This window comes from Aplidium turbinatum, chromosome 9 (genome assembly GCF_918807975.1).
Source record: "Aplidium turbinatum chromosome 9, kaAplTurb1.1, whole genome shotgun sequence".
Classification (NCBI taxonomy): domain Eukaryota; kingdom Metazoa; phylum Chordata; class Ascidiacea; order Aplousobranchia; family Polyclinidae; genus Aplidium; species Aplidium turbinatum.
Window position 1 is genome coordinate 12786885 of NC_137480.1, and position 13077 is coordinate 12799961.

A 13077-nucleotide genomic window follows, 5' to 3' on the forward strand; every position below is an offset into this window, starting at 1 on the left:
TATTAAGGTATTTTAAGAATTAATTTGTAAAATTACAAAAACCAATTGAAAAACAAAACATGTGCAAAGAAAAACGAGATCTCTTTTATTGAAAAAGTCATAAACAAGTTTGGTTATCGACCACCGAGTGGACTGTTTTTCAACCTTCGCAAAAACACGTTATACTCATGCGGTATAGGCTTTGCTACGGTGATTAATTTAATTAAACAATCCGCCACAAGCGTTTCATTTCCAACTGAGCTATTTCTGCAATGCTCTCCATATGCAAGTGTCTGCATTAGCACACCACACGCCGTCAATTGATTCGCTCATCAGTCGAGGTTTTTGCAGTTGAAACGACTTTGACACTCAAATATTTGATTAACCTGTTGCTTAATTTCATATCTTTATTCATATATTGCTTAATTTATTCTCAAAGAAACACGTTACTTTGATTTAGTAATTTGCAGCTTCCCACTAAACAGCGTACGCGCCGACTACTTCACTCAACTGGCGCGTTTTCAAAAACAACTTGAAATATATTTATGCCCACGCGGTTACTTCCTAGACGGTGATTCCCCTCAAATATCCGAATGCTAGCTGAACCAAGAGGGTCTTTCCGACAAAAAGCCGCGGTTGGTTCTAGTTTAGTGAGAAAATAGTTTAGTGAGAAAATAAAACACTTCAATATTAGAACAGAATCTGTAGCATGTTCTAATATGTCGGGAAATTGGCTTTATTTCAATTTTCCTTGTCACTTTTGATAAAAATACATAGCTTAAAAGCAAATAGTGAAAAGTTTTATCGTTTGCAATAAATCATTAAAAAAACACATTCATTGTCCACAAGAGATGTGATTTAACTTGATGCTTGATATTTTCTGTAGCTGATTAGAGGCATGCATGCTGCAGAGTGTTAAGTTATTCAAGTGCAAACAACAACAACAAAAACATCATTATAATGTCAATGATGATTAAATTCCGTTGGGGTGTTACGTTTCAGATTGCTGGTGAACAAGCGTGGCAGGTTTCTACAAAGGAATGCAAAACATTTTCTCCGCAATGTGACGTAAGCCTGCTGTGCATAAGTTATTGCAAAATTGTAAGTCATAATGTGTGCAAATGCAAGTGCCTGTTTTGTAGGCTTGGTCTGCATTTTTAAGTTATCGTCAAACCAAAGCTGATGTTTGCGATTGCAAACACTCAACATACGCTCCGGCTTGACCATCCTTAAACTGTAGTGTAGACCTATTGATATACTGCTGCCAAATTACATCTAAAATGAACTCAAACTTTTTGTATAAAAGTGAAACAATTACAAATTAAAAAATGTGTTTTGAGCATGGGATGACGCTTGATTTGAAGAAGATTTTAAGAGAATAAAAAAATAAAAAATTTTCATAACTTCCTCAGATAATGGCTGGTTAATAAGTCGACATTCGATTATTTAACACAACGAAATTTTCAAATGGGCTCGACCAAAGACTTATTGTCATTTGTCACTGCACAAAGTTTATCAAAAAAAGATTTCAAGGATATATTCTCATTAGAAAAGATTTAATAATGTTTTTGTTTGACAAACAAATCTAGTATTTTTATTGGGTGAAGGAAATTAATTTATTGCGACATACATAAAAGTAGTATGCAAATGTGATGTCAAAAACAAGGTTTCTCATCAAAGGCTCTTGCGAGTATGAGAGAGCTGTAAAGTCAGAAAAAAAGGCTTTTCGAGAGAATAGAGAAATATTACGTCATCGGTCTTGTGACAAAAGTGGAAAGCCCCGAGTACCAATGTAGGTACATTTTTCTGAGGGATTTTGCAGGTTATGTACTTTTACCAGACAGCAAAATCAATCGTTTTTACAGTGATTCAACATATGCAGACGTAGAATCAATGTAAAATGATGTTTTTGCTGTCTGGTTAAAGAGAAAGCCAAGAGAATGCGGATGCCAGTCCAAGAGCAATCGAACTATTGCAGCATTTTGAAACTATGTTTGTACAATATCGCATTGATGACGTCAATATCACATTGCAATCAATCCATGTATTCATTCAACTGCATCAAGACCTTTTGAAGCCCACTACCAAACACAAAAAGAAAAACAGCGTGAGCTTGTTCTCATGACATCTGCAATTGAATTGAACATTGTAGTTTTCAAAACCACTCAGACAACATAAAAAGTGCTTTCGGAATGCCGAAACAACACAATTTTTGAAAAAATAAGCGTTAACTTTCACATATCGAAATTAGTTCAGTTGGTTGCACATCGCATAAAACGCTATTGAGTGCACTTTTTATGAGGCCTGGCTTACTGTTTCTTCTCAAACAGAAATAAACTGACCAGACGCCGTAAACAATTCATAAACGAGCAACACAGCCACAGATACCGATGCGTAGGCGAACCCAATAGCGATAGCGCGGATTATTTTATGTTACTGTGCCTGTCTTCGAAATTACGTCACATGCGGGGGCGGGGTCAAGGTAGAAAAGCATCTAGTCTTTTCTTTCTCTTGGCTACCTCACTGAGCTGTTCCGTATTTACTCACATTTTTATCGCTAGCAAGATAGTGTCGAATTTTGCCCATATAAGGAATCAAACGACAAGTAATCGCGTCACTTAAAAATAAACTTTTAAACATTATCTCATTGTTTGTTTTTTGTATGAAAAGAGATAAAGCGATTGTTTAAGCGTTAAAAAGTGCGATGACAACGTTGAAAGTCAATAGCGACACTCCATAGCGGTTTTTGCGGTTGTCCGAAGAGGTACCGCCAAAATGTGTCTACAAACAATAAATTTCTTATAATAGACACAATACCTGCAACGCGTAAGCTGGTGTGTGGGCGAAGTGCGAACTAATCAGTTTCTTTATTTTCTGAACAAGTGACCTGACAACTTGCACGCAATCATAGTTTTCACTTGCAATGCATTTTTATTGTCACTATCATGATAAATTTAACTCTTGTATTCACCTTGTAGCATATATGATTACAAACAGTTTCTAACCAACGACAACTTTGCAGAATACAAAATCTTCTTAAGTGGTTTAGACCACTCCATTTAGTTAGAATTTTAACGATTGTAAAAAAATAGAATGAAGAAAAAATTGCTAACTGAAGGTTTGAAGCAAAAAATAAACCAACGAAAGTTATTATACTTAAATTTAGTGCCGTTTTATTTGAAATATGTAAAAAGGAAAATTGGTGGCTAAAGGGGTTACAATATTCTTGTGCCAAAAAAAGGTGATTATCACTGATCATGTCAGATGCTTTCATATTTGCAAGTGACAAGCCCCTCTTTTTCACAAAAGCAAAGAGCAAATAACAATAAGCTTGCAAATCTATCGTAGGCTACATTCTGAAATGTATACCACAACGTAACAAAGATTCAAATAAGGTTCACTCTGTGAGGCACAAGGGTGCCCAAACGTAAATTGGTTCCAAAAAAACCTGCTCGAGCACATTAAAAACATCAATTCATTGTAATTCGTATTTTTTGGCCTTCTATAAAGCTTTACTATCTTGAGTGATCATTGTTCTTGTAAGTTGTGCGGTTTATAAAGGCGGCGGCAGTTTATAATTTGTTTAATGGGAAATTCCTAAACGAATTTTTTCTGCATACGTTTCAACATCTATCACTTCACATGCTATGAGAGAATCGATTCAAAAATTTCCATAGCAAAAAAATGTTATGCATTCCCTGCAGGAATTTTGCGAGTTTAAATTAGTCTATTGGTTTTACCCATTTTTTTAAAAGACTTTTACGTACGACTTGTAACAAACAATATTCCTATTGCGAAATGAGGCCTTGCGAATCGTAAAAAGCTTTTTTTTTGAAATTGGCCTCGTCTGTAATCGACGTTTAAAAGTAAAGAACGAAGGCATATAATTGACTATTGAAAAAGGCAGTTCTCTGATGACATAGCGTTTCCACCTGAAAAACTGAAAAGTGAGGTCTTAGACCACAAACTTTTTTAAAGTGCAATCCGCAACAGAAAGCAATGCCCTAGCGGTTTTATACTTTCATAAATCTACAATCATTAACTAACCCGAGTTTTTGAGCATTTACATCCCTGCTTGAGGTATTTTTATCTGCAACTTATTCCATCTGCAAGTCTGTGTGGGTGGAAATCTTCCTAACGCAGTTGTTTCAGAGCAGCTACTCACCTCAAGGTTAGCAATTGTGACGATTTAACGATTTCTTTGTTTGGCAGTCCTGGGTGTTCACAGATTCAAGTGCAACCTTGAACCTTAAAAAACACAACAAAGCTTGTATCCACTAGATTGGGTAAATGTAGAATATTACATAACTAAAACCTGATTTCATGTAAACATGCGAACAATTTTTGCTTGAGTTAGTATTAAAAAAACCTTAGCAACAGATAAAAAAGAATGAACGAAATTGCTGTGGGTATGGCGCAATTTGTTGTGGTGCAAAGTTAGCCATGGTTTATTCACCTTTAATCGCTGTCACAAGCAACCTGGATAAAGGGTACGTAATGCGATAAAAATAAACATACCAAAGCAAATTATAATAGTTTGAGGCCTCAACAGAAATACAGCATATAAAATATAACAATTTATTGCTTGCCGCTTAAAATCACAAAGAATCGATCCAGTTTAAATATTTGAACAACTTGTATTTTTCCATTGTTACGTGCCGACAAATACCCAGCTTGCAAAATTAGTAGGGTTTGTTCCTTTGCAAACTAGAAATCGCCCGGACACAAAATGGTGATGACGGATTTAATTTGATTGCTAATAGTTGATTCTTTCAAATATGACTCAATTTATCTTCTTAACTATCACGAGTCTATATGCAAAGAAGACAAAACTGGGAAGTATCTTGGCTTGCTTTCAAAACAGTTTTTGAGTAAAGGAATTACTGCTGGAATAACTATAAATACCAATAAATGTTATTTATACAAGGCAGTATATTTCCAAGAAGCAAACTTTAAACTTCATTCCTAAAAAGGCTTCAAACAACCCCATAGCTCAGTTCTGTGCCCATTTTATACATTTTTAATCGTGGAATAGAAACCAGCGAAGCATTGGCGACTGTGCCAATGCAATTCTACTCGTTTTAGAATCCATCAAACGTTATTACTTCCTGAGATCGATGCGGTCAAATCATTGAGACAGAAAGCAACACGCTCCATGAAATATATTTGCGATAACTCCAACATTGATATCAGTCGGTTCTTTACCGGCTTTTTGGAAATTGCTTGTTTGTTTTTTAAACGTCCTGTTTAAGTAATTCCAGTTTTAATTTATTTGACATGGTATATTACTTCTTGAAACAAAGTGTTAGAATAGAAAAGGTATAATAGCTAAGTTGAGAGTTTCTAAGCAAAAAAATTGACCAATATCAACAATGGTCAACAGCAAATATTAATCAGAAATCGCTTCTCTTTCTGTGGCACACTGTGTGCATTTAAGAAATCTTACAAAAATATTGAAATCCTCCTCAGTGCCATTCAGTATAGTCATATAGTAAATAAAAATGGAACATTTGTAGAGATCATAAGGTCATCGGCATTTTAATATGACTGCAAGAAGGGTTAACCAAACATTGCTGCTTTCTCTGTCTGTTGGATAGTCGTGCTACTCTAAAATACCATGTCAGAAGAGACTGGCCAGCAAGAGACTCATATACATACCAGCAGTAAACGTTGATATATCAAAAGTGTCCGTTTAGTTGGGCCGAATGATGTATTATTGCCGCCACTTCATATGAAATTGGGCTTAATAAAGAATTTTGTTAAAAAATTGGGGAACACCAATTCCGATGGTTTCGCATTTCTCTTCAACAAGTTTTCGAAAATACGTGAAGCAAAAACGAAAGAAGGAATCTTTGTTGGCCCACAAGTTTTGAAAGATCCAGATTTTAAGAAAGCGTTAACTACACTCAAACTGTGTGCTTGGAAAGTATTTGAGTGGATATGTGCAGACTTTTTGGGCAATATAATTTTACCTTTGTTTAAGGAGGAACTTGATTGGGTTTTAAATCTTTATCCTCGAACTAACAAAGCCTTTGATAGGTTATTCCTGATAGTTTCGCATACTTGTAGAGGCTTTACACTCCGGGTCGATTACCGAGATTGACAGAGTGAAGTTTCCGATTGTTGAAATGTTTATGTCGGGAAATTATTCCATCTGCTAGGTGTCGGTGAACGGAGAGCTTTCCTTAGAATGCGTTGCTCAAGCGCACATCCCGATAGTCGAAACAGCGCCGCGTGATCTTGAATCGAGCGCTCCACTGGGCTAACAAGGCCGACTTGCTTGAAGCTTTCAAAGAGATATAGGCTGTCGCATGTCTTTAAAAACACACGTTCTTTACTCACATCTAGATTTTTCCCTTGCTAACCTTGGTGCAGTTAGTGGCCTTCTTCTTCATCGCGTGTCACACGGCCGTAGCCCAGAGCATCACGCAAGCTCTTGTTCTATCGTTGAACTCGGCCAAATCATATGTAGTTGCAGAGCACCTTGCTTTTAGGTCAGGGCATTCGAGTAGATGTTGCATTGTTTGCTCCTGTCCGCATTTGCAACTTGTGCTCCCCATGGAATACCCCCAGTGTCTCATTAAAGTTTTACACCTGCCAATGTCAGTTCTTAAGCGGTTGAGGTATCGCCAATACTTCCACGGTTCATGCTTTCCGGGAGGAAGGCCCTCTACGGGTGAGAGTTCCATATTGACCAATATCGGTCCGCTGCCAGCGACAATTGAGGCAAGGACACTTTTTCTTGACTTCAGACGCCTGTGTTCTGGAGTCTGGCCATACAGTGGATGTCTCACATCCATGTCCTGGCAAGATCTTTACTTTCTGCTGGTCGCGCTTTTTCAAATGTTGGGCGGAGCAATTCCAGAGAGAATGTGCAGCGACGTGATGTTGGTTGGTTTGAGACAACCTGTAATCAAACGGCAGCTTTGGTTCAATATAGGGTCAATTTTCTTGGCATGTGCTGAGCGTTCCTACACTGGGCAAGCATATTTTGCAACCGAATAGCATAAGGCTAAAGCAATTGATCGTATTGTATCAGGGAGGGCACCCCAATCAAAGTTTCCGAGTTTCTGTAAAATATTATTTCTAGAAGCCACCTTAGATCTTACTTTTTCGATCTTTGGCTCCATTCCAATAAATGTTTAGTTGGCGTGATGCATCCCGGGATCTCAGGTGAAATGCGCAGACTTGGGTTTTATTAGGGTTTGCACGCAGGTGGCTGTCCGTATAGTATGTTGTCAGCCCATCCAGAGCATCGCTGAGTACTCTCTCCGTGGAAGTGAAGTGTTTGTGTTATGTTGTTATACACAGATCGTCAGCGTATAGGAAGCTTCTTGTACCAGGATGGATTGGTTGGTCGTTGGTATAAATGTTGTACAAGATGGGGGCTAAAACACTCCCTTGTGGTAGACCATTTTCCTGCTGTCTCCATCTGCTATTTTTGCCACAAAAATAAACATAAAAACGGCGATGGCTAAGCAATGATTGTATCAGCTTAGTAAATTGGCGATTGCTAAGCAGTTAGTGGTGAGCAAGGTGAACGATTTCATCAGAATATACAAGCAATGGAGGCACGCTATCAAGGTTTTGGAATGAAGAAATGATGGGCGATTATTGCTGGATGATGTATCGTGGTGATCCGAGCAATTCTTACTAACGAAAATCATTCTTAAAGCATTTTTGAGGTGTTTATTGTAAATTTTCTTATCAATAAAGAAACCATGCATACACTTTTGTGTAATATTCGCTTAGATTTAGAACAACTAAATGGTTAAACGTATTCAATATGTGTAAATTAAACCAGTAAGATAAACGAATTATGCACTGGATATTGTTTATATAGTTTTCAACTTTTTTGATCAGAACTGCAGTTTTTTGTTTTAAAACATTGCTACAGTACACGACAAGTATAGGGAAGTTATAAAATGAGAATTTATAAAATAATTTGAAAAAATTGATATGAAACAATGTTTGGCTTAATTCATTAATATTACTAAATACGCAAAACATTAAAGTGCGAATATTTTGTAAATCTGATGTGCTAGAGAAAAAATGAGAGCATATTCGGAATCAGCTCAAAAATTGCACCTAGAAAAGTATACTTGTACCTCTGATGAGAAAAATTAGTAATAATTTGTTGACCAGTGTAATTAAGCAAATTGAAATTATGGCAATACAGTAGTAGCGACTTCAAAAGCCTGAAAATATATTAAGCAAATTATTTTAAATTTATTGGAAGGGAGAAAACAAGTCATTTGAAAATAAACTCGTTTGTCCTTAAACATCCGATTGGCGTCACGGTTTAGTAGGTTTGACGTATTAAACATTAAAACGGTGGTAAAAAGGGAAGCGTAGTTATGCAAGAAGCAGGATGGTGATGGTAATAGAATTTCAGTTCTTTATATTGTGCCATTTTTATAAAGAAATATGAAGTTGATCACAAGTTCCTAAAAGTTAAAAATATAAGGACATTCCGATAAAGAACCAACTGATATCAATGTTGGAACTATCGCAAATATATTTCATGGAGCGTGTTGCTTTCTGTCTCAATGATTTAACCGCATCGATCTGAGGAAGTAATAACGTTTGATGGATTCTAAAAACGAGTAGAACTGCATTGGCACAGTCGCCAATGTCTCGCTGGTTTCTATTCCACAATTAAAAATGTGGAAGATGTGCACAGAACTAAGCTGGGGGTTTGTTTGAAGTAGGGACGGTACATTACGGGACGCGCAACTCCGTTGTTCCGCCAACATCAGAAGAGTCAATTGCCAATTTGACATTTTTTTACGCTTTGCTGCTGGTTCGCTTTAACTAAATGCCTTAAATTATTTTAAAACCAACTTTACTCTTCCCATATGATATAACCCATAAAAAGTTCACTATTTTGTAAATTAGAAAAAATCGTAACCCTACTAGTGTTGCGGATAAGCCAAAAGCGGATGTAGTTTCGCATCCCTATGATCTACAATCCCTAGTTTGAAGCCTTTTTAGGAATGAAGTTTAAAGTTTGCTTCTTGGAAATATACTGCCTTGCATAAATAACTTTATTAGTATTTATAGTTATTCCAGTCGTAATTCTTTTACTTGAAAACTGTTTTGAAAGCAAGCCAAGATATCCTCCCACTTTTGCCATCTTTGCATATAGACCAGGGGTGTGCATTGTGCAACCTGTGGCCTGGAGACCAAATGCGGCCTGGATAGAACATCTGGATAAAAATTTAGAATCATTTGAAAGACTTCAAATCTTGCAAACATTTGTCTGAAATATTTGAGAAAATTTCTTTCTGTAAAAGTAGCACTGTTTAATGAAAAGCAGACTGCGTGCTTGAGCATATTTTTTCCAAACTAGGACCCATAAAATCCCCTCATTTATCAGTAGCCCCCTGACTAATGAATACTTGAAAAATGGACTTCGAATTGTCTCCTCATCATCATCATAAAATTTAATTTTGTCCTCACTAGGGGAGTGGCCGATTCTTTCCTTGCAGCAATTTCAATTAAAATTAATCTGGATAAAAAAAGTTGCCAATGAAAGTTAGCTTCGCCGCTTACATTAAATCGATTTTATATTTACGGTGATTTTAAATAATCTAAATTGTTTTCATTTCGTGCTATAGCGATATTCGATAAGACTTGCAACTTTGGTCCCTGGTTTATCCGAATGCGCATATTTGGCCCGGCAGTATAAAAAGTCGCATACCCTTGCTCTAGAAGTCCAAACAATTCTCTCACTTTGAAAACTATAACACTAGTCAGATTGTTCATAGTCAGGTGTTGTACAGTAAATAAACATAAAGCATCGGGTATTCATATTAGAAAGCAATTCATTTCGCCGTGATAATTGAAAACGGATGTTGCTAGCGAAGTTTAGAATCAATGACGTGGGTTTTATTGAAGAAAAATTTTCAAGCTTTTGCTTTATAATGTAAGTAATGTCACGTACGAGTGAGACGTTTCGCTTTTTTTTGCGTCATCCTCAGTATTGTTAGGATTTATTTTTTCATTAAATTATTATGTCCCATTGCTTTGCTGGCTTTACTTGTGACTTTCGGTTTCAATGAACCCTTCATTTACATAGAAGTATTAGACACTCATCAATTACTCAGCAATGCGTGCTGCAAGTTATCAAATTTCCCTTTACAAATAAAAATAAACATTAATAAATTAATCAATCGCTTTTGTTTAAACAACGCCGGTTGAAGAGTGATGGAATTCCTATTTATAAAACGTGCAGCTGGTCAGTTGTGTCTACGCCAGTTCTTCACTACTAAACGTGTGAAGAATGCTCAAGTAAAGTTAATTTTTCTTTTTCCGGAAGCATTCAAAGTTTATTCGACATGCCATACACAAAAACTAAACACGCACAGCACAAATGTGGTCAGCAATAGGTCTCTGTCGATGGACATTTTTCATAATATTATTGGCAAAACAATTTGTTTTTCAATTTTAAGAGTAGCCTAATTGGCTCACCTCTAAACAGAATCTGTTCGTATTGTGATAGCAAGAAATCAATCCTTTCTTGCACCTGCACTGCATTGCCTACTGTCTAAAACGGTTTGACTGCTTTTGATAAAACTCGGAACAACGCTTTCCGTTTATGCTATAACCGTACGTCAAGTTGTTTGAAATTTCGACGATGAAGAAATTGTCAAAATAGACAACGAATAGAAGAATGTTATAGAAGAGTTTTTATGTTTTTTTAATTGAAGAGATCAAACTTGAATGTGCGTTGCCGTTCCAAAGACAAAAGTATATTGTTTATTTGATGTCAAACAACAGCCTATTAGCTTTTTTGTGTCTTTCCATAACTACATGCTTTGCAATGTAATATTTTCTATGACTGACATTAAACAAGACGACAAAGCAGTTGCTCTTATGCTGTGAAATCAGCAGGTGGGACACAACAATATCAAGTTTCAAGTTTTGGTGTAAATACAAAACATAAAAAATCTAGAAATTCCTTTGCGGGATACCAGACTACATCACGCCACGGAACAACATCTGCTCGTGTGTTTGGGGAATCTCATTCGTATTTGTCGTTTGCTTTCAGAAGCACGTTTGAATCATCTCAATTTGTGTCACCTTTTGGCTTCTAGACAGTGTCGTACTTGTCAGCAGAAAGCAATCGACTCTGCTAACGTCAGCTCAAAATCCTAACAACGTCAGGAAAACAGAGAACGTTGACGTCAGGAAAAACAGATTCTGTCTCTGATCTGGTCAATTTTTAGAAAGTCAGCTTTAAAAAAATTAACATATACATAGGCGTGCGGGACAAAATGATCGGGAGACGAAGCATACAATAGGCCTAATATACATGATTGTATTGAAACCGCACAAATACATATACAATGTTTTTGGTATCTGTTTCGATATAAGTATATTGAAACAGATATTTGCTGACTTTAAGAACATACAGTATACTGTGCATTTTAAAATTGAATGAGGCTGTTCACCAGGTGTTTAGTTAAATAACATGATGCGTTCTACTGGTGAAAATTAAGCTGAACTATCACAAGATGTATAAAGTGACAATCTGCTTTTATTCTGACGTTTCGTCAATCAGACACGACTGACTTCTTCAGGGGGCTAGACCAGGTAGTGACTACCTGCCTGCCTAGCATAGCACAACACAGGACCATGTTGCTAAAATCAACTAAATATGAAAAAATAAAATACTGTGCACTATAACTGCAAACAGGACATTATAACGGCCAGCTCCAATCTTCGTATTTTGATCGTGTTATGTTAGTCAGAAGTGGCAGGTCACAGTAAATGTTTTTATATAGTTTCTTTTATATAGTTTTGCTATCAACAAGCTTGGTGTAAATACATGTGATTTCTTTTAGCCATTGACGACACAAATGCCATGCTTCTAGTTTAGAGGAAAATTACAGATTTTGTTTTGCCTTAATCTCTCCAACGCGTGTCTGATGCTCGAGTACAACCAATCAAACTGATTGCTGAAAATTTTTGAACATGCTGTCTTTAACTCCTTTGTGTGTCTAGTTGAAAAATATCGATTGGCCGCTAGATGGCGTCACATTATTACACAAAGAAACCACAGCATTTGCTTTTATGCAAAAGCAAAGCTGTTACTCAGGGCCACAGTTAATTTTATAATTTGTGTTGCTTTTTAGTTTTTCTTTGTCGGTAATTCAATTGACGTACAGTGTCTTGTTATACACTATCCCAGGAATGTGCAAACTTGCAGCACTGCTGGGCCAACTACACATAAGCTTTGCGGGCCACAACTGGAAATACCTATTGTTTACTATATTATGACGAATGTGCACGCAATAAATGACCACGCAGCTACCTCAAGCTTAGCCTAAAGGCACCTTCAAGCAGAGCGCGGATACCGGGAACCGCAGCAAGATGCTTAGCGGAAGGATGTTCACGCACAGCACGCAAATTCACACAACTTGTCGCGATGCCAAACAAAAAATAATGTTTACCAAACTTCAGACATAAATAAAAATTGTCTAGCGGGCCACACACTATCTAAACTCCGGACCTTTCCTCGGGCCAAAAAATTTAAGCTCTCGGGCCACATTTGGCTTGCGGGCCACGGTTTGCACACTCCTGCACTAGTGTATCTAAATGCTTGTCAACGGTAACTTTGTTGTAAAATAATTAATTTTTTGCAACCATTTTTTGAGTAGAATTGTTTTGAAAAGACATGTTTTTTAGGAAAAGTTTTTCAAATAATAGGTCTAAAAATGGTCAATTCTTTTTCATGCTGACACCACTTTGAAATCATCAAGTAATTTTAGCACCTCCTTTTTAAAGTGTTAAAAAATTAATAATCATCGACAGTCCAGAATGTGTGTGAGTTAAAAACCCGGTAAATAACTTACAAGTTTAGCACCTTTCTATGATTAAGACTGATTATAATTACCTACAATTCACATACTTCCTACAATAGCTCTAGTATCCCCCACTGACGCAATCACTCCTGATTCTTGCTACAAGGTCTAGCAGACCGCTCTAAAAGCTTCAAGTAAGCCTTTCGCTGCATAGATCTGATTGGTGCACTGTGTAAGTGTGTAATGTATGGCATGTTGATCTGACTTACAAGCTGCTGCTTCCAGACAA